Raw genomic sequence first — 23,735 nt, 5'->3', positions numbered from 1 at the left:
AAAAAAAGGAAGGGACAAATTTGTAAACTTTACGATAAATTACAACAAATTAAGCGACAATTAATGCAATAGTTTTTTTTTTATTCAAATCGCAAGATGTAGTGCAACTTGACAGACGTAAACAGAACAAACTGGCGGAGGCTCTTAGAGCAGGCTAAGATCCACAGAGGGTTCTTATAATGATGATGATTATTAAGATGCTAAATTTTCAAGTTTATTAGAGTATAAGCACCACGTGTGCGAGAATATGTACTTACAGAACTTTATGAGAGTTGTATAAAGTAAAATTTTAGAGCAATATGTAGAAATAGAGTTACTATTTTCAGAAATCCCTTAATCCTCTTTATTTAGGACAATGTTGACATATCATTATTTTATAATAAATATCTATGAAGTTGTATTTATTTCTGTGAACTAACTCAGCGATATCATATCGTGATTCGCATTACTTAATATAATCATCTTGTAATTAAATAAAAACTTGTTCAAAACACTATTAAGTTAAATAAACGTGAGATTATCTTGTGACGTTTTTAAAATCGGTACGCTCGCGGTGAACTTTCAAGTACTATTTCGTTACCGGATCTCAACAACGAACCGATCAGCAGTGGAAAAAACCAATGATATCAATAATCTTTATTTGGATTAGACTATGTCGCTGGACCAGCGCCGCTACTGCCGTTACATTTAGGGACGGCAGGAATTCGGCCGAATCCAACAGTGTACAACTGTTGTACAATGTGATCTCGAACAATTAATTATTCAAATAGAGAATACAATGAATAGATATCGTGAAAATATCTCTGTAAACTTTAATGAGAGATATTAAAGAATTGGTATATCAATTAAATGTTGGAAGACTCATTCCAAGCAGTAGAAACTCCCGAGGTGCAATTAGCTTTTTGGGCTCACAAATAAAAGTAGTTTCAGGCAACCTACACAACGAAGACGCCGGTAAGTAGGAAATATTAATATCCGGACTAGAATCGAATCAGCAGGAACTAACAGCAATTGTACAAGATCAAATTTTTTTATCCACAGGAATGCTTGTGAAATATTTGAGAATAATAGCGAGATCATATGAAAAAAATAACCAACACCAAGCTGCTCAGCGCATTCATAACATCGTGCAACATATGAAAGATTAAGGAGATAAGCAGCTTTGGTTTACTAACGAGATTACAAACATCATTGCAAGTGGCTATTAACTCCGCCTTATCGGTGGTTGACAAAGACATTCGCTAAATTGCAAACATATCATACTACCATAATTCCTGCACAAGAGGTCTTAGGTGACTTACAAATTAAAATAAGATATTGCATCCCAGGTGTTTACCTGAGTGGTTTGTGGAGCTGCCTGTAGAGGAGGTCGTGAATAGCATCTATACTACATAGATGAAACAAAAGATAGTTGATGTAATCTGAAGGAAGAGTTTATCAAAAAACTATTTACTGCAAATATATTTACAGAAAATCAAATTATAAAATTTATTTTAACAACACAGTATTTTCATTCAAAATCCATCTTTTTAAAATGGGCAAGTTACTGTACATAACTGTACCTTTAAATCATTTAAAAACCAGCAAACAGTGTGTATGAGTAATTGAGAGTCGTTTTGTATACCATTGAATATAGATGGATTTTAATATATTAGTTAGAAAAACATATTATGTTGTCAGATAAAATAGAATTTGCAGACATAAATAAGCTGCTATGTAATTTATACAAGAAAGTGACAATTCAAACTAAACTGTTATAAGTTAGAAATAACTTTAAACTGTCACTCGTGGATACGTTTCCTTGTCGATGATCTTCCATCTCCTTCTGTATCATTCTGGTTGCTTAAAATTGAAATCGAATGTAGTTTCCAGTGACCATGCATAGAGTCGATATGTGATGGGAGAATGTGTATCGAGGCGAGAAATCCCCAATTTTTCCCACTCGATTATTTACGGCGCAATCTTACGACCAATTAGTTCTACACGCCATTTTTCACGTCAGCCCTCGTTCGTCGGCCGGAGGCATTTGAATTACAAATGCGCTGTAGCCGTACAATCACTACTTGTTTAGTTTTCCACAGATTTATGCTCCTTTATGCACAGCGTTTCCGTGGACGTTTTCACACGTGCACATCCTGTCATGTACTGTGAATCCCTAATGACCCATTCAGACGCCACAAGCTGTATTTAATAACGTTCTCGGTTCAAATAATCTCAACTCCCCGGACGATTTTAAATTTAATTTACTTTTAGATAGTTTTTAAAATGAGGTTAGATGTCGCTCTGATTACGTGATAAATGGGAGAAATATTTCATTTTTATGTACCACCGAAGAGCGAGACTATCAATAAAAGCTTATCTAGATCGGGTTCGGTTGGACGAAAAACAAAGAACAAGAAAACAAAAAAAAAACATTATCAAGCCTACTTTTCGTTGGGTAACCCATTCCTTAAAAGGACTCAGTCCTAATTGCTCTAGAGTGACAGATAAACACGACCAAAGTGTAGAGAAGACCAGGACCGGCTCTAATCCAGAACATACGACTTGTAATTTATGTCACACAAAATTACTTTCTATTGAGCCGTGGTTTTAAGTTTTTTTTTAGGGAGAATGGAGTTTACGGAGGAATTTTCAGAGGCGAATTTCCGCATCCAAATTGTCTCCCCCAAAATCGCCCCTCGTCAACCAATTTGCATATTGTGACAAAGCACACTCGGTGGGCAATCTATCATTTGCATTTTACGGCGGGGTTAATGCCACCCCGTCACTTTATACTGAGCCTGCGGTTTTCTCTTAACGAAAGGGTCACGCGAATTCCAATATCGCACGTAGATAGGACACACCCCGCAGAGTTCATTAAAACCACCGTAACATTGAATTGAACCAATAGCAAAGCGATGTTAAAAGTCAGTATGCTATATTTTTAGAGGTTTTCGAATACAGAAGTATTTTCTCGTAAATGGACTTAAAAAAGTTTTTTTCAACCACCGTTAGTTCAAACCCCTTTTTGGAACGAACGGTTTCGGTCGGATTTAATGGCGCAAAAACGGTTCAGGTGAGTTACTGGTCGTAAATAGCCTTTACCGACTTTTTTACGGACCGCTACGCTAAAGACCATTTCAACTCATCGTGACAGCTGTTTGTTGCCATTTCAACCCTATGTTTTCAGCAAAAACTCTTTGTTTGAGGGTTATTGAACATTTGTACTAGTTTGATATACCCAAATGTCATTTTTTTAATTGAAAAATTGTAATAGATCTTTATAAAAAAAGCTGCATTAAAAAAAATCTTCCTATCAATGAGCTTACAAATATCAAACAATTTAAACCTTTATTTGTTAAGGAAACTTGTTTGGAAAAATATTAAAATACGGTAAAACCTCGATATAACGTACTAATACGGGGAAGGGAGTGTCCGAAATCGAGGGCTCACACTAGCACTAGAACTAACACTAGACTTAGAACTAGAAACATTCGGATTTAGTCGTGCGTCTCTTAGACTGCTAAACCCAAATGTTTCTAGTTCTAGGTCTAGGGTTAGCTCCACTTTTAGTTTAATAAAAATAGACAGCAATCTAGTGCTGAATAACAATTAAGACTAGAACTAACATTAGCACTAGAACTAACACTAGACCTAGACCTAGAAACATTTGGGATTAGCCGTCTTAACCCTTTGTGCCCCAAAAAGTCAAAAATTTGAAACTTTGTGACAGAATTAAAACGCTATCAAAATACGCTCAGTAAAGGCATTTGGAGTCAATTTTAGCAAAATATGACAATTCCCCATTCCGGGGGGATAATGGTACTTGAGAGTATCGTCAGGCATTAAAATATATTTTAGTGATGTTACAGTATTCAAAAAAGTTCCCATGTCTTACGTCATCAGTAACAGAATATCCGTACTTTCATCTTTTGGGTAAGTGGGCTGGTGAACTTGAGCTACGACATTTTCGTGAACGCAGTAAGTTTGTATATTTATTTATCAGACCTAATAGCGTCATTCTTTCCTCTTCACATTCAGAATACATGACAACAGAATTGACGAAGTATATATCTGGAAAACCAAAGGAAAGCCTGCGCCACCACTTCTTGGAACGGCGGTCGATTGCATACATTTGTCGAAGTTAATGGGCATGTTCAACCGGACCCATGTTTTTATTGTAATCATCAACAGTTCTGTTCCATGAAAATTAAAGCAAAATTTCACGCACTTATAAGGTAATCATAATCTCCTCTTTTCATTCGTCCAAATTTTTTGGTGCACCTTTTTTGTGAAACCTTATTGTTCCACAAGCTAAGGTTTTCTAAATTTTCAGTTTATCCAAAAGACGGATACTTGTAAAAAAGTTATCAAATAAATCATTCTATTTTTATTCCACTCATCTTCAGTAAGTTGTCCTTTCACCTAATCCATAATCTTAAAATGTTTCTTCAGTTTCAGGAGATTTTCTTTGACACACATCAAATTTCTTTATGTACCCTTTCTTATCTGCTAAGCACCAGAGTTTATAACCCCTTTTTATGGGCTTTATGGGATTGAATTGTTTTATACTTGACCTCCCTTTGAAGATTATCATGGATTCATCCATAGCCAACTGCCTAGTGCCATGATAATAACTAGAGAACTGACGGTTAAGTGTTTCAAAATACCGACGGATCTTGTATAGTTTATCCCTATTGTTCTTAGGGATAATGCTGTTATTGTTGACATGCAGATGTGATAAAATCTCCTGAAACCTGTTATGGGTTATTGTTCGTATGACAAGTACAATCAAGTCTTCAGCATTACTCCAGATGAGTTTATAGCTTGACAAACTGTGATAACTCATTAAGAAATTTATGCCAAGGAAACACACCAATTCTTCTTCTTTTAAGTTTAGCGTTTTATTCTTTTGGGTAGCGTGTAAATTGCTTTGAAAGATAATATCTTTCACACAGTCAGTGTTAGAAAATAATATGTAGAATTATTGCAAGTTGCAAAAGTATCACCAATTATTCCCTCTGAAATGCAGTCTCTTTTTCTCGTTTTCTCCATTTTCTATCAATTTCTGCCTTGTTCTTCTTCTTGGGCCCTTTGCCACGTATTTATACTACTTCAGTGTAACTTTCCTCATTTTGATTAGTTACTTCTTCATCTTCCAGCATAGGTACCTCACTAGTACTAGTAATAATAATCTCTTCTTCATCTTCTATGTCTGTCTGTTCAGAATTATCCAACGGGAGATTTTCTAAATCAGCACAAACTTTGTCAGCCTCAACCAAAAGTTCTTCATCAATCAAAGCTTTGTTCAAGTGCCAAAACGTATCTGTATTTGCTTGGCTCATTTTTACATCAATCTTAATATTGTATTCTACCTGTTATTATCCTGACGGTACTTTTACGCACCAAACACAAAATGTAACTTTCTTCGAAATAAAAATAAGAAATGAAAATAAAATTGTAATTGCAATACGTAAAAAATCACGAAACTGCTTACAAATCACACCTAATAACAATTTATCAAATAGATACCTTTTTGAACAACAAAATTCAGCAATACCACTTTTCACTAAACTTCTAACCTCACATCCCTCACATCTTTTTTGTATAGTAGGAATTACCGACAGCTCTAAATGCGCTGAAAAGATGACTACAGTTTAAAATGACTGTTTAAAACTACTGGTACTTTAAAGTATCGTCGGGACACAAAGGGTTAAGACACGTACGGCTAACCCGAATGTTTCTAGTTCTAGGTCTAATGTTAGTTCTACTTTTCGTTCAATAAAAATATACTGGCCGTTATATCCGAAATCCATTTTAACGAGGTCCGTTATGAAGACGTTTTAGTGTAATAATGTGTAAAGAAAATGTATAATTTTGTATAGAAATGAGTCTTATTGGATTTATGTGAATACTGACTTCCTCGCCAACACGACTAATAAAAAACACATCTTTGAATATTTTGTCAAGTCGCCACACGTCGGTTTAAAGAGTGTTGCCAGAGAGACCTTCGCGACTGGGTGGATGCCGGATAATAAATGACTTCCGTCGCGACTGAAACCACTCGCAGTGATCGTCATAACAACGTTCGACCATAAATCACCCCGAACAATTCATTTTCAATTGTGTGGTTTCGCTTAGCTGTCCATCAAACGGCGACACTGTGAGTGGAAGATAAAATGCTCTCTCTTTTAAACTTTTGCTTAAAATATTAAACAAAAAAACCATCCGAAAGTTATTTCTCCTATTTTTAATATTATTTTTAGTTTAAACGTGTACATTGACAGGTCACAAGGACACAATATGTACGGTTTAGTCAACGCATGCATTAATGTATGAATTCTAATTAGGTAGGTACCAGTTTTTGACCGCTTGTATGTTTGCTTCGTTCTCGTCCCAGTTGGAGCGTTCTGAAAACATGGTTATGGAAATGAAGTGCTCTCCGGACACTTCGTTCGCGGCTGTAAAATTTTAATTTCATATCGGTTTTGTCAAAACGCGTATTCGTTAAGGAGTGAGAACTGATCGCAGTCAGGTGTGCGTCTCCCACGCAGACATTATTAATAAAGATTTAAAGATTAAAAAGACAAAGTTGTTGGCGGACAGGCGTGAGAAGAACTTTTTGTCTTCATCCAACCCAACCCTGTACTAATATCAATCATCAACTCTCCCTGTGATTAGTGAAAAAGCCCACCACATATATGTAAAAGTACAGCTGGTCGAACAAGCTCGCGACGTTTCATTTCAAAAAGTGCATACCGTACTTCACGCATTACTTACCTCGTGCTTGGTCGGTTTCAATTTTTAAGGGGTCCCCTCTAAAAGTCGCGTTATGGCAGCAGTCGTCTCGTCGTTACCGAAGCTTTGTAATCTGAAATAAAAAAGCGTAGGAATAGAAACGTAATTTTCTTTCGTATACCGGTTTTAAAGGAGACGTAATTTAAAAACTTATCGACAGAGAAACCGTTGTATATGGGACGTATTAGGACAATGGACACACCCAAGTACCGTTTTAAACCGCTTAAATTGCTTCTCTGATATCTTTAGTCTTTCTCTTCTATGGATCCCATTAGAAATGTTTACTAACAAGATATACAATAAAATAAAATTTTACTTTAAATGTAGTTCTTTTTTAAATCGACATCATTTTAATATAATGTGAAAATAATAGTTGAGGAAATAAAAAGAGTATGATTAAAAACATAGTTTTCTCTCCAAGCTTAGTAACTAATTATAATAATAACATTAATTCCTATCGTGCTTTTGGATGTATTGATAACAATTTAAGTTATAGTACCAAAAGATATGATACTTTAATTATAATGTTAATAACCTCTATAATAACCATGCCTGCTCAAATAACGCAGAGATGTCTTTGACCAAATGATGAAATAAGATCTGTGCGAGTGTAACCACGTATAATTGAAACCTACACCTACTAATGTTAATCGCGAAAGCTATATAATCTTACGTAACTGTTAAAAATAATGTTCAGCAAAAGAATACTCTGTATAGCGCTATTCCGAGGACGTTGCGGTTCCTGAGAGTAATTGCATCTCCCTTTGGTCGAATTAATAATGCGACAAAGGAAGCTACTATTAATGAAATTCCTGTATTTGTGAACACTTGTTCTAAGTCTACTTGTTATGGGCTTGGCCTTTAGTTCTTTCTATCTTCGCTTTAAAGTGGAAAATAACTCTACGTTGTTCCCATACCAAAATTTATGTTACAACATAAAGTCTTAGAACTAATTTTTGCAAAGATCGTATATGTTGGAGTAGGTGTTGAAACTGTAGATATAAATAATTTTCTAATATGCTTTTCTACTATATAGTTGTTATGTAATATCATAAGATTTATCTTTCAATAAGATTACGAAAAAATTCGTACAGCGAAGTATTAATATTAAAACGTGTTACAACAAAAGTTTCGTGTTTCACTGTGAATTTGTGATTAACCTCAACACGTTATGAGCACAGGAAATTTATACGAAGAAAATTTTTGCGGGTATCGATTGATATCAATAAAGCTACGAGATTAGTGGAAGGGATGCGGGGGTTCAGTGTTATTGCTACGTGGAGCTACGTTACCATGTCTTCTTAACATAGACCTTGCCTGTCTAAATAACTTTTGGACAAGTACATAACAATTAGCAGCTCTTATGAGAGCATTCACTTTCGCTAATAGTTATTCAGTAGCCAACAACCAGATCAATATCCTTTACGTTTTTTAATTTTCACAATGTTAAGTAAGATTTTTCTGGCATATGGAGTGTCATTAATCCTCGAAATCGATGGATTAATGTAACCTCTTATGCCTGAGTAATCTGACCCCAAATTATAAAATTTGAAATAACTGAAATAAAAAAAACAACGTTTAATTTTTTCATAAAAAATCTGGTTGCAAACTCAGTTAGATTATCCTAACAAATATTCGACAAACAAGAAAACATAAAAGATCACCTAGATTTTAGACAGCGGCGCTTTTCCACGTATTACTTTTGACATAAACTAATATATTTCGTATGACATACTAGCCATACAGTACTTGGATAGTACTAGAACTAACACTAGACCTAGAACTAGAAAATTTCGGGTTAAATCGTGCGTCTTTTGAAAAAGTCTTTGACTTTTCGGATGCTATATTGCAACATCTTCACTAACAAATTCAAAATGTACAACATCTTATAAAAATGCATGATTGTGTTTCCCAGTATTTTAAATGGTTCATAATTAATACTGTTTCATTTCTTGAAGCAATTCAGTGTGTCCTGTCTTTGGGATAGTTTTTCTAACGAATGTTAAACTTCTAGTGTAGACTTAAATGTATCTATGTTAAGCATGTTTTCTATGCTATGTCTCTGTTATGTCTATGCTATATCTTTGCTATGTATAGGTATACTATGCCTATTCTATGTCTGTGCTATGCTTTTTTAGAAAGGCGATAATATTAACCCGCTGTTGATTGATGCCATTTGCAATTTGATTAAAAAGTATTAAATTACTAATAGTTGCTTGAGCAGACATTGAATATTTTGGAATTATGTGTGTTGTGTAAAATTTTTAATTTGTTCAAGATATTACGATATTAAGTTTATTTAAAATATTAATATGTTACTGATAATTGATTGAGTGACTCAATAGACTCAACCGGAGAGCAATGCATAATGAATAATGTGTGATCTGTTCTCGAGTTGAAGAAGACTATTTCCTTTCAAGGTGTAATAACAATAAATGACAGTAGTTGAAGAAAATAAAGCTACGATGAGTGAAGATGTTGTGAAGCCAGTACTAAAACTATTGTAATAAATTTATATAACTTGGGTATAAAAGCCATAATTCCAAATATAAATGTGAGTTCTAACAGAACTTTTAAAATTTTATAATGTCGATTAAGCCATAAATGGAATTTAACTTAATAACCATTTTACAATTATATACATATTATATACAGACTCATGTGGTCCAATTCGTTCACTCCTTCAGTAATGCCACTGACCACAGAAATGTTTATTTCAATTATTACACACTTGTGCAAAAACAAGTTTGGTCACAAGGTAAAAACTCTTCGTAGTAATAATGGCATAATATACAAATGGACAGTTTCAAGATTTCTTAAAGCAAAAGGGTATTGAATTAAAAACATATTCACCACATGCCATGCATAATATGCATGTTCAATGATTAGTTACAAAGATATTTATGGGCAGAAGTTGTATATACAGCAGTGTATATTCTAAACAATCTATAAACAAAGACATCGATGCCTTAAAAAAACCAAAACACCTTGAATACTTCGAGATAAACGTACAAACATTTCATGAAAATGCGATGAAGTAAATCGATTAGTGCAAAAAAAATTGTGCAATAGAAATGGGGTGTCAAAGAATATGTTGTTGAAAAAACATTTCTTGAAACTGAGTGTTTTTGAACTGCCTATAACAAGCTAGCTATGAAACCATACTTAAAAGTTAGAAATCGGATAGAAATATATCTTTACGTTCGGCCACCTTCTGTCTGTTACACACTTTTTTGTAATTTTTATTAAAATTAATTTTCGTTTAAGAATATATTATTCTTCAAAATTTTAACAATAAATGATTTTATGCTCAAAGTATATTTTTATTTACAAAGCAATTTGGTGGAAAATAATATACATTCAAATTTCGTGACTGTAAAACAGGTAATACAAACTGAAAGGAACGGCGACAAATCATTTGCTTCGTAGGCTACCATTAAAATACCCAATCTGTACCAACATCAAAAGAACCACCAGCACTGTCATTTCTATATTGTTCTTTGCTACAACTATTTCATAAACCTTTATTTTCATTTCTAAAACATTAAAAACATTTTTCACATGTTACTCTACAAGTCAGGTTTTCATATTGTGTTATATTCGGTTTATTTTGCTTATATTTTGTAGGGCACGTTTTTATAAACTTATTTTTCGTTTTGTAAACTTCACATTAAAACTCTACTGTTTATCCTAATTTAACGTAATAATATATTGTTAGATTTGTTTATACATTTGACTCTCACACATATACATTTTGTTGGACTAAATATTTTGTAGACTGTAGATATTGTAAAACGTATCAATACACATTGAAAACACCGTTAAACGAATCTTTGGATACCTTAAGGATACTAAAAATTACGGTATTTTGTATAAAGGGTATTATTTGGACCAGCAGCAACAGCTGTCCGTCTCGCTATGCGCAACGGAAGCTGAATTTATTTCAGGAGTTGAAGCTTCTAAAGAAGCTATCTGGTTAAAGACCTTTCTCAATGAGATTTTCTGTTCGTATAAATTCTGTTCCTTTGTGTACAGATAATTAAAATGCGATTAAATTAATAAAGAACTTCTTTACATTTTTGTATACAAAACACATAAATAATAAGAACAATTTTATAGTATAACAATAAATATTGAGTCTTAATAAGTTTTCGAAATTTTCTAATTTTCTAGCGATAGTAAAATTTATCATCATCACTGTAAGACCAAACTCCTAGTCGGAGTCACGTTCGGGTAAAACAATTTACCTAATTAATACTATTCTGGGTTGGGAACTATTGGTTCCCAAACTGTTCTCTGCGGAACGTTGATGTTCCGAAACAAATCATTAGTTCTAAAAGAAATTGTGAAACGAAGTTTAGAGAATTACTAAGCTATTTAACACGTTCTCTGTTAATTCCGTTCGTATTCGATCTAGAAAGAGGGAAACCGTAATTTCTTGTACTTGAAATAAGATAACTCACAGAAATGAATTATAGAAACGATGAAGGTATGTTATTATAATATATTCCGTAACCGCAATTGAAATAAAAAAAACAGGGTGGTACGGGGTTTCTTGTTTAGTTTAACATGTTCTCAAATTTGAAAATCACTTAAAATATTGAACAAAAATCTTCACTACGTTACCTAAATTTACTGTTATTGGTTTATTTTTCAATTTAGAATTATTAAAATACTTGTTAAGTTTAAGACACTTATTTCCTACACTGTACCTAAATCTTTTACAAGTCGTTTACTGTTCAATCGATTACATTGTTGAACGGTTGCCTGTCGTAATTCTTAGTGCATCATAATATAGCAACATGACCTCCGATTCTCCAGAAAAACATTTTTCACCTTAAACTGTCTTACGGCCTCCTTTCGTATTTTGATTGCATTGCTATCTATCCTTTCGATGTTGAACAATAACTAATATTTTACTACATTTCTGTACTTATTTTTGTACTTATTCTACATGCTAACCATAGCGATCTTTTATGTACTATGTAACCGTACAACTACTTAAAAAAAGTAGTATAATCAATATGATTTAAAACAATACTTTTTACTATTTTGTACTTTACTATATTTATTAATTTAAAAGATTAGACAGTTACTTTCGATACAAAGCAGCATATTATTCATACACAGTCTGTTCAATTCATATACAGTATTTAAATAGAATACAGAAAGCCTAGAATAGTTGATTATATTTTTTATGTTTGTAGCTGTAGAATGAGATTTTTCTGTAAATAATCACTGTTCATTATAATAGTTATTATAATCTTATGTGATAAAATACGTCAATCTTGCTATGACTTCAAAAACCGCTGCCGTAGTTCTACATAAAATGTTGCTGATAAGATTTTTTTTACCTGTTCAAATGTTAGACTTTTTCCACGTTTAGTAAAATGTTTTTTAATTGATGTTGGATACCTATCTTTGCGGTCTCTCAACGAATACGTGTATAAACTTGAAGGAATGAAACTGCATAAAGTTACGAAGAAGATATCTGATACGGTTTGGATCCAAACCAGTAACTATTCGCTTGCCGAGCGACTCTTCTAACCATCTAACCTACGTAGCAGGTGTGCAGGTTTTTTCCCGTATATATGTATGTATGTACAGGAGTATTTCAGTAGGGTTATCTCATGTCAACACGGTTTTATCTTGCTTTATATTTTATGTATCCGTTAATCTTAACAACATTTCAAATATTGGTGCTATCGATTTTAATATATATAATAGTATTCGATTTAAAAAGCTTTTTGTTACTTATTTAGATTCTAATGAGCAGGAACGATTTAAAATTTTATTCTACTGATTTTATAGAGAACCGATTAATTTAAATTCGTCATAACCTTCTGATGAATTACAAATTCATAACATATTCTCACCGATGTAATAATGATATTCTAGTAAACAGTTACTGGCAATTAATAATGAATGATGAGTGATCCTAAGATTGAATACTAACAAGAGCTCAGTAAAAGGGAAATCTACTATCTTTAAAATTGATTATATTGATTTAATTCAAAGCGGCACATTTAACGCTTGGTTTGCTTGTTGCAATTGTTACAATTTGAGAAAAATCTGTTTTTTAAGCAAATTAGGCACTTTTAGATTATTTATGTGAATAAAAAACTTTGCTTTTCAGAAGAGTGCACTTGCACTTGCACTTTTTTTCCCTTCCTAATTTTCTTTTTCAATTCTATCCAATGTTAATAAACGAACAAACTACAAAAGTAATGCGAAAGATTTGAAACATCATTAATAATCTTAATTGTTCTATGTATACTTATGAATCACATAACTCCTATCGCTAAGAAATATTTTCATATTTTGTATAACAAATCTTTGATGCAAGAAACTTTACCGAATAGTTGAGGTTAGGCAAGTTTCACTATATTTTCAGCCTGACAGCGTTTTAAAAGACGAGTTGGTCCAATGTTAGGTCTGTTTTTGCGATCACTCTTTTGTGTAATGTAGTATTTAGTTTTAAACCAATAAGAACGTTTAAAACAGATAAAATAATAGGCAAAATCCCTTGGTTAGCTTAACAAGAAGGTGGTAAAAGTGGCCCTAAATGTTGAATTATTACACTATAATCTTCATACATACATAGCGTTCGCGAATATGAATGATAATACATGTTAATATGGGTATTCGAGGTCTAATGAAATCAAAGGAATGTTGTAAAAAAGTTTTTTTGTATTCATAGTTGAGAGAAACCAGATATAATCGGTTTGATGTTTGTAGAACTAAGAATCATAGAACGTCTCTTATCAAATTCGGTAGGTACTCCATATAAAAAGAAGGAGAATGACGTTGATGTGAGAAGCTGCAATTAACACAAATATCCAAGGCATGTCACTGCTTACAAGTATCCGACCGCAGCAGTTTGGTATTTCGGATAAACACCTTAAGGAAAGTCTTGCAAAACATTATTAACTTAAGCGAATACTTCACAATTATTTAGCACCATGAGTGAATAAGTTGGTGTAAAAACAACGTTAAAAATAAAGGAGTTAAATTAGCCTCAAGTCACAAACAAAATTCAATAAAATTCTGATCATTCCCAAAATGAAAAACATTTAAACAAATATGTATGTGGTAAAAGAAAGACAGGAAGCTAATTTACATTCATCACATTTAAAACCGTGTAGTCATTATAGGTTTGCTTAAAGAAGAATTTCGTTGCAGATCAATATTTCAAGAATTTACATCATAATATCATTAAATTGTTCCAAACCTTAATTCGTGTAGTCATTACAGGTTTGCTTATTATTATTATTATTATTAAATTCGTTGCAGATCAATATTTCAACAATTTATATTATATCATTAAATTGTTCCACTGTAGAAGCCTTCATATGTATATATATAGGTGGTCGACATATATAATGATTGTTCAATGTCTAAACTTAATGCCGCATTCATTTCTATAAAAAATAAAGTTACACACAGTGTAGATTCCTGAGGTATATCATTCTAGATAATACTCTGATGAAGGGATCCTTCCAATTTGTGAGCAATATGTGTGAAATTGTATATACAATTCTCAAGCAAAAAGGCACTCTCGTAGTACAACCCTTTCAGAACTTTTCCAATTTTCCAAATTATAATTGAAGCTCTTGAACTCGTAGTATTTTTGTTAAGTCAGATATAAATAATACAATAGTTTCTTCTAACTTGACGTGTTTGTGGAAAAATTGATTATACATAATCACTTACCCTGCAACCATCTTTAACGTTGCTAGCTTGCTATTTATTCTTTTTGAGAATTGGGATGTTTACGAAACTCAGTCAATGCGATTTTTTATGTATAATAGCCATAGCTACTTGTTTGGTCCGGCAGGGAACAACTATTTTGAAAGGAATTCTGAGATGCGTGTAATAGAATGTCTGACATCACTTCATTAATTTGAGGAAAGTAATATCATTAGCTAGTGATTGTGATCCTGAAGAAATAATATTTGAAATTTGATACAAGCCTGCTACGGCCTGCTAATAAGCAAGCGAAAATCCCAAAGCTTTTAATTCTTTCTGACAATTATGGCGAAATATTTGAAATGATTAAATGAGACCAATAGTCAAGGAGCCATAATTGCCCGTTACAAATACAGCATATGATATCATGAAAAAAATCAAAATTTCTATCAGTGTCAGATAAATACAAAAGTAATTTTTTTGATCCCATATGATAATCGAATACATAACATATTAGTTCTTAAAACTATCGTCAATAGAATCAAAACAAATCCCTTTATTTTTCACCACTATAGAAACAAATCTTTAGGAGTTTCTCTTCTGTATCGATAGAACAGTTCGAAAATCGCTGGCTTATCGACAAATTAATCGACCAAACCTTTTTTTGTGTGAATGTAACATCTCTTTCAGGTGTGTAACTTTCATTAACCATAATTCACCGGATAAAAAAATTATGGACCGCTTTCCAAACTTTTCATGTTTAAAAAACTACCAGTTAACGACAACTCATATGTCATCCATTAATTTGATGGAAGCATTATAAATTACGAACTTGGAATACCAACTTCATGCTTTTTGGATTTCTTTCAAAGCTGACTTATTTATAACAGCCGAGTTTGTGTATGGTGCAGCACTCTTTTAAGCATCTTCAAATTTTTGAACATTTTTATTTTCAAAGACCTCGCTTCTATGTAGCAAATAAGTATTTGTCCAAGATGGCATGGTCGTCGATGTTTAATTCGTTCTCATGGTTCATAGTAAAATTGTCAGGGTCGGCTTACATCAATTTTTCGAAAGTTAATTATCGAAATTATAACTATCACCTATACTAAATATAAAACTTTTAGTTTCCAATATCTAATTTGTTTACTATAATCAGGATGATTTTTTCTTAATTTTGAATAAAAATATTTGTGATGAAAACCAAAATCAATCAATTCAAATCTCTTTGTACAGTTATTTTTAGCGATACTTTATCCGTATTTTAATTCTAAATGTCTATAACACCATCTGAGTTTTGGTTTGGTATAACAATCATTTTTTAATTCCTATAAATAAACCAGACATATTTTTTAAATTTCACTCCGTTACTTAAGTACATACATAGGAAACTCCACCCAGTTTCTTCTCTTAAACAGCATAAAGGTGGGGCTGCATCTCATCATTTATACTCAAGACTATCTAAAATAGATGAAAACAAAAAACTTTAAAGTTCGATCTACAAATACCAGGTCATCTGAGTTTCCTAATAGGCAACACATAATGGAGAGCAATTTTGAATTTTTTAAAGTCATTAAAACCGAACTAACGGCAATGCTAAAATCAATTTATCTGCCAACGGGTGCTTAAATTAATCGTTATTATTTAGTACTTGCGTCTGAAACGACTGGAATGACGTACAAACGATGGTCTGGGTCGGGTGGTTGCTCCCAGGCAGCGCTTTTAAAGACAAACGGGTCGTTACGCGGCCCCTTATAATTGCTTTATTTATTAAATCTGGACTGAGTAAATCGACTGTAAAATTAGTTATGTCTTTGTGGATGTGTTTACTGCATTAGCTTATACGATAGGCAGGTTTAATCGTTTTTGACTCACGGATATTTATTTAGATCTAATCTGAAATGACTCTTGACTCGTTTTCTTAACAAGGACATTTATGTGATGATATTAAAACCAGTTTCAACATCCGATTCCTTCTAATCTAAAGCCTCTTAGGAAAATATTTTTAGTCATTTTATTTTATTTTTCATTTCATTACATTTTTTTATAAATAAAAAAGAAGCAATTTGGTGTTTGCATAAGTAGTCAATATGTGAACACACCTTGAAGTGTTGGGTTTGAAGTGAAACATAGTCCATGGACAGAAATATCTTCGGACACGATACGACCGCATTGTTCCGAACGCCTCGGCCGGTACTTCGTTTTACGATGTCGTTTTATTGCTCAATCCGTGGTGATAAGAAGGAGCGCAAGAGAGCGTCCTGAGAGGAGTTGAAAATTTTAACGTCGAATCGAAAGCGGTTGAGCGTAAGTCTTCAGGGTCAAAGAACGATATCCGGCCCCAGTTTACATCGCCTCCCGATATGTTTATTTCGCGAAGGTGTTTCATTGGGAGATAACATTTTATGTCGACGATGACGACGGCGCCCGCCTGGTTCATTGACTTAATATACATTTACACAGTGTCAAAACACATAAATTATGATTGAATTTATGAATTAATTTATGCAGAAGATAAAAAAAATATAAATTTTGATAATTTATTTAGGGTGCGACTTGAATACGTAACTTGACCTGTTGTAATTTACTGCCTGTTCGTTTTATAAATGACGAATTTTTTTTAGACTCGTATACATGAGATTTTATTACCGATGTCATTTTCTTGATAGGTGTAGCGTCGTCAACGGCAAGTCGACCATGTAATCGAGCTGCCCGGTTGCCACAAACCGTGGTAACGTTTATTTCAGTGGTTTTCAACATGTTAGGGGTAAAATGAAATTTATCGTCTAATCCAATAAAGATATTGCGAAATTAATAGAAAGTTAACTATACTCTATTTGAAAAGTCAGTGCGTCTTCAGGCGCACGTCTCTCAAGACGGCTAAACCCGAATGATTCTAGTTCTCGGTCTAGTGTTAGTTCTAGTATTACACTAGCACTATCACTAGAACTAACACAAGACCTAGAACTAGAAACATTCGGGTTTAGCCGTCTTGAGAGACGTGCGGCTAAATCCGAATGTTTCTAGTTCTCGGTCTAGTGTTAGTTCTAGTGGCAATGGTAGGTAGCGCTAGTAAGCATAAGCCATAAGATATTACCATGTTGTATATTTGTATTGAACTAAAACTAGGACCAACAGAAGAACTAGAACTAGAATCATTAGGGTTTAGCCATACTGAAAGACGTGCGGCTAAAGCCGAATGTTGCTGGCCAACATCTCGAATTTTCCTAGTGTAATTTTGCTTAAAACTGACCAATAGCAACCCTGCTTTTTGGCGCTACAATTTAAAAACACTCCTCCGATTTAAAAAATAGAGCATAGAATAAATATTTTGAATAAATAAGAATGAATTAATTTATTAAAATTTTTAAATCTCATCAATAATATTTCATACAATTTTTACAATTTCAGCTTTTGATTTATCTGATATTAATCGATTACATAATTCTAATAAATAAATATTTAAATCTGTAAAATGTTGAGAACCTCATGTTAAAGTTGACACTTTGTGCAGGTAGTTCTCGAACGAACGAGAACGTATCACATTTCACCGTGAGATTAAAATTGAAATTATAATACGATATCGACTGGGAAAGCCCTTTTTATAGGGGGGAAAGAGTCTTGGAAATAACGAGAAGTGCTCTAAACTCGGTAGATGGTGTTCCCGATACTGTATCCTCATGCCTCTTCGTGTCAAAATCATCGAACCTTGCCGTAAACATCGTTCTTTATTTACGTTTATTTTCAAGTGGTAAAATTTCAAAGATCGTAACTCATGTTTTTATTATTTCTATTTCTTTTTTTTCACAAGAATGGTTAAACTAATATTAGTTTTTATTTGTTGTCGCCGTACAATGCGTACCACGATAGCAATTACACGATGACGGTGCAATTTCGTCTCTGATCGTGTTCTTTGTTAATGAAATTGTGTGCCCGTCGTGTTCCTCTCGTTTTACCGATAGCTATCAGCGTTGAATTCCAATATATAATAAGAGATTAATTGAAACCAGATAACTGTGGATTACACAAATAAAAATACATACATATACAAAACGTTTTTTACTGAGAATTTAATAAAATCATTTAATGTTATTCAAAATTAAGTAGAATCTACTTAATCTACTAAAACTAGAATTAACCCTAGACCTAGAACTAGAAATTTCGGGTTAAGCCGTGCGTTTTTTGAGAAAATGTTTAACGTTTCGGATGCCATGTTGCAACCTTCTTCAGAAACAAGTTCGAAGTGTAACTGTAAAGTTCAAAGTTTGAAAGTTTCTAATTCTAGGTCTAGTGTTAGTTCTAGTGATAGTGCTAGTGTTAGTTCTACTTTTAGTTTAATTAACACCGACCGTGGAAGCTCTCGTACTTATAAGTACAATCAACTAAAATTATCTTAGAAATATATCAAATTAATACAATGTAACGTTATAATTTTAATCGTGTACTTTATAAGCAACAATGAAAAATTACTCTTAAACTTTTTATGTGCAAATTTATTAACACGCAGTAGTATAATGCTTCTGTTGAAGAATTATTGAAAGAATTTCATGTACAGTTATATCTAAAATGATTAGGCAAGCTAAATAAGCTAAGAAAAAAGCGGTATTTTTAATATTATTGTTTGATTAGAATATTTAAAGTCATTAATATGAAAAAAACGAAATGTAAAGCAATCCAATTTTAACGGAAAACGTATCCAATAAAACTTTCCCGAAGATAACTTTACATTTCGTGATATGGAATACGAATGTAATATTAAAACGTTACATGCTTTAACATTCCAATTGCTACTTTAACTTTTATACATAAAATATTTAAGTTCAAAACCAGATAATAATTTTAACATGCACTAGGCCTACTCATATACATGCCAGATATATTCAGCATTCGTAATTTCCGTTATCACTTATATAATCATTAAATTAAAGATTTTTCTCTTTATACTTTAGCTGAAAAATATTTATTAAGTTAATATACTTTCGGCGGATAGCCGTCATTAGGAACTTCAATCGTCCAATTGTTGGTTTTTCTCTAATTTAATTTATTTTTAATTAGCATCTTCCTAACCTTTAATTTTTACTAAGAACATCTTGTTCTTTCTTAATTGTTAGGCATAACCCGCGTATTCGAGTAACTTGATCTACAACGTTTTTTTCGTTATGACAAATATGTGATAAAACACGATAATTATATTTACAGTCTGTAGAATAAGAGTTTCAAGGACTTTCGAATAAGAATATATCTCTTATTTAAAATTAATATTTACTATACTTAAAATAATACCCTATCTTCTTTAAAATTATTTTTCTGAATACTCTGCAAAAGAGGGTACACTATTTCTAGGTTGAGTTACTTACTCGTAACATTTTCTGCTTGTAAGTTTATTACTTTTATTTTGTGAAATGATGATGATAACGAACGCAAAATTACACCTATACACATTAGTTCATCCACCTTTTCTGAGTCAACTGATAATGAGCCAGAAAATGAAGTTGGTACACATAAAATTAGTGAAAAATTATGAACTGATAAGAACCCAGAAGAATCGAATGAAGACGAGATCCCTAGTTAGAAGACACGTGCGATTTTGTTATAGAATGCATTGACCGTTGTGGGTACAGAGCTTGCAGGTTTTAAAATTTTAATTATAAATTTTTAATTGATTTATAATTGATGTAGTTAGCGAAAAACATATATTACCCCATTGCCAATTTAATTAGTGAATCAATGACATTGCTAATAAAGCTGCCCCTGAACTTCCATTATACCAATAAATATGTCACACAAAAAAAAGCGCAAAAAGTTCTTCAGTTTCTCAACCAATCAAAATGCGTACCATTTCAATAGCACTTAACTCTGTGATACAGATTACGTACTGATACACCATGTTGGGGATTGTTGAAAACGATATTTAGGGAGATATTGAAAATAGTAACAGGTGATACCTCTTACGATGTACCTAACAGGTATCATTGAAAGTAGTAAGGTTGATAATATTGATAGTGATTAAGAATACTGTTTAGGAAGGCTATGGACGATGTTAGAGATGTTAAGATGATAAGGGTGTAATATGCGGCTGAGGTGTCTGGATGTCTGTTTTCTTATTATTGTTATACTGTTGTCATACTGACTGCTTTTTACACGTATGGGCTCTTTTATAACAAATATGAGCGATTAGAAATAATCATGAAACAACTATGCTTTTCGATACTATACCACGGATATTTGTTCATATTGATAATAAAAAACTAATCTATTACAATGTTCAATAAAATTTTTAATTAGTTTAATTTTATGAAGATGTGAATGATGATGTTGACATACACAATATCGAGCCAGGATATTGTGAAACTTGAAAGGTAAGCTAAAGCCGATTTTGTTGTATGTTAAGAACAATATTGAAGTGTGTCATAGACGAAATTGAGGTATGTTTGGGATAATATTGTGGGTTGTCACAAACAATATTGAAGGATGTTAATGAAGGTGAGGTAGGTTGGTGACAGGGATGATATTGAGAGATACCTGGAATGATGTTGAGAGGTGCCTGGGATGATATTGAGAGATGACCGGGGTGATGTTTAGTTGTGTCAGATGTCAGGGTCAACAATATGAAAGGCTACTTGAAGCTATGTTGTAAGGTGTACAAAGATGATGTGAAGAAAATATTCTGGATGATGTCGAGGGTTGTTAGAGATAACATTGAGTACTGCCCTAGACAAATTTGAGGGCTATCCTCATTTCTAAGCTTTCGTGGCTTCCGGTATAATTATTATCACGCATAAATTTCTGATTAATTATTTTAACACCTTTTTTTCAATCATAATATTTCAATCAATATTTTGTACTGTTTGCAGACCAACTGATTATCAGTGTATCCCTCATTCTCTCGAATATCGGCATATAACTCGGCATATATTTTTCGGCCCGAAGACCCTCAGACAGCAAGTTGCAGACAATCTGCATCTATTTGTGAATAATGAACCGTTACAATTCCATAAAACAGTAAGGATATAAGGTGTCTTATTAGATGAGAATTTGACTTTTAATGATCACATCAACAAATGCATACAATGGGCGTATGGGAGTTTGACGGGTATCTACTCGAACAGACATTATTTGAATCGTAACACAAGGAAATGCCTCTGTGAAAGTCTGGTCCTGTCACTTTTTAACTATGCAGATGTTCTGTACTTTCCTTTTTTGTCCTATGTCTTAAAAGAAAAAATTCAAAAAACGTAAAATTCCTGTATACGTTTATTGTTTGGTCTTCACCGAAGTGATCAAGTATGTGATAAGTTGCCGGAATTAAAATAGTTAAACATGCAGGGAAGGAGGGTGTGCTCTGTATGCCTCTACCACCGGATCCTCCATCTTTATAAGCCACCTTACACCTTTATAACAAAACAAGTTTTCGCGGGGATGTACACACTGTAAATATTAGATTTAAATGGAGATTATCTTTACCTATTTTTCATACAGCTTTTTTTAAAAAGTCATTTTTCTATCAGATCGCTAAGACAATGAATGAACTTCCTCTTGAGTGGACAGTGTGTGCATCATCAATAACTTTTAAAAGACACATGCTAAATTATTTGCATGGGCGACAGTGACCTTCACTTTGTAAAAATGGCTTTGCATCTGCATTATGTTTTTTCTTTTTGTTGTATGTTACAGTTAATGCGCATTCTATTAATGTTTAAATTCTCTGTGGTATGGTGGAAGAAGAACATGAGTTGAACCATGCCATAAGATTGTTCTCATGTAAGAATTTTTTTATTTTTATTATTGGTGATTATTTAATTTAATTTTCTGTTTATATTTGTTTTCTCTTCTATTATTTTCAATGATTTATTACAATGATTTTTTTTGTATGCTATGAGAACAATAACGCAATTTATTATTATTATTATATAAATGGTATAAAATTCACACGCTTCGCAACTTAACTCTTTCGATTTTCCTTGCAATACAAACTCCGTTTTGACATAAATATCATTAACTCTTCAAAATGTGGCGCTTTTAAGTAACTTCCCTACCCCTGTTCGTGTACTTCATTGCACTATATTTCTAAAAAAATATGTAGATCGAAATAAGTAATAACATACTTTTGGGAATGTCTGAGGAGTGACAAAACTAATATTTATAGTTCTAGCTTTTCTCTTGATCGATGGCTGAGAAATGCATATTTAAATAACATAGTGATAATTGCTTAAGATAGTTTTAAATTAAAACAACTTAAAGACTAAAAGCATCAAGCAATAAGAATCCTTAGCAAAGTAAACATCTTATTGTATGTAGAACTAGAATACGCAATAAGCGCTATATTTCGTGTTATCACGAAGCACTTGAGTGGAACATCCTGTACATAGTGTACAAATCCTATCTATTTGTTGCTTTTCGTTAAGAAGGTTATTTTAAATGTAACTCTATTTTTTATGAAATTTGTAGCTGTCGTACTTCAGTAGTGTAAACGATACGGTTAATGTAAATGGAATAGTATGCATTTGAACACCGCGTAGAATCAGCTCAAAATAGTTCAAAAGTTTCGTTTCGTTTTCGAATATATTTTATAAACAAATTTAAATTTTCACAGCATTTTGCAAAGAGATCTTTCCCGCAGTTCATTCGTTAACTGAATATTAAAAGTTTTGATGGCTAAGTTATGTTAACAATCAAACGAGTTTGAAATCTCTAGAAAACAGTCGATCTATCCAAATTTTATGAGATGGCGCCTTAAAAGTGTCAAAAGGAATCATTTCAAACAATGGTATAATCTAAAAATGATGCCATTCAATTTCATATAATTGTTCCGATAGCTTAGTTAATGCGTTTCATGTTAATTCTATGGGCAACTTGTTGAATGTCGTTGGATATTTATGTTTAATGAAGGTCGCAGTTAGATTTTCTTTTTACATTCTTTTAAAAAGGATATAATCTTGTTTTAAAGTGTAGTGCTTACGCTGAAGAAGGCGAAGAAACAGTATACGGTATGCTTAGTACCGTATTCGGCATCGGTAATTCCATTATCGCTTATTTAGTCAATAGCTCTTTTCGTACTTTAAGTGAAAAATATTTATTATTAAGTACAATAATTAGTTTCGATGGCTTAATATAATTTATTTAGTAAATGTTGGGGTGGATTGTAAAACCAGACGGATATAACAAACAAGTAAAACTTCCTAATTAGAAATAATCGGAAAATGTGATTTATTAATGAATAATAATTAACAAGTAACATAATGTATAATTCATGTAATATTGATAAAGAT

At 32.6% G+C, this 23,735-nt stretch overlaps 1 protein-coding gene across 2 annotated transcripts in view; it reads right to left on the bottom strand.

Annotated features, from left to right (window-relative positions):
- Positions 1-23,735, bottom strand: part of LOC111415969 (frizzled 2) — a 203,661-nt gene that overhangs the window by 106,616 nt on the left and 73,310 nt on the right. For both annotated transcript variants that reach the window (XM_023047880.2, XM_023047881.2), the window contains exon 3: positions 6,760-6,850. The gene's annotated coding sequence lies outside the window, so the exon portion shown is untranslated. The remainder of the gene's footprint in view (positions 1-6,759; positions 6,851-23,735) is intronic.

This window comes from Onthophagus taurus, chromosome 1, assembly GCF_036711975.1.
Source record: "Onthophagus taurus isolate NC chromosome 1, IU_Otau_3.0, whole genome shotgun sequence".
In the NCBI taxonomy this organism is placed as follows: domain Eukaryota; kingdom Metazoa; phylum Arthropoda; class Insecta; order Coleoptera; family Scarabaeidae; genus Onthophagus; species Onthophagus taurus.
This window is presented reverse-complemented; position numbering and strand designations above follow the sequence as displayed.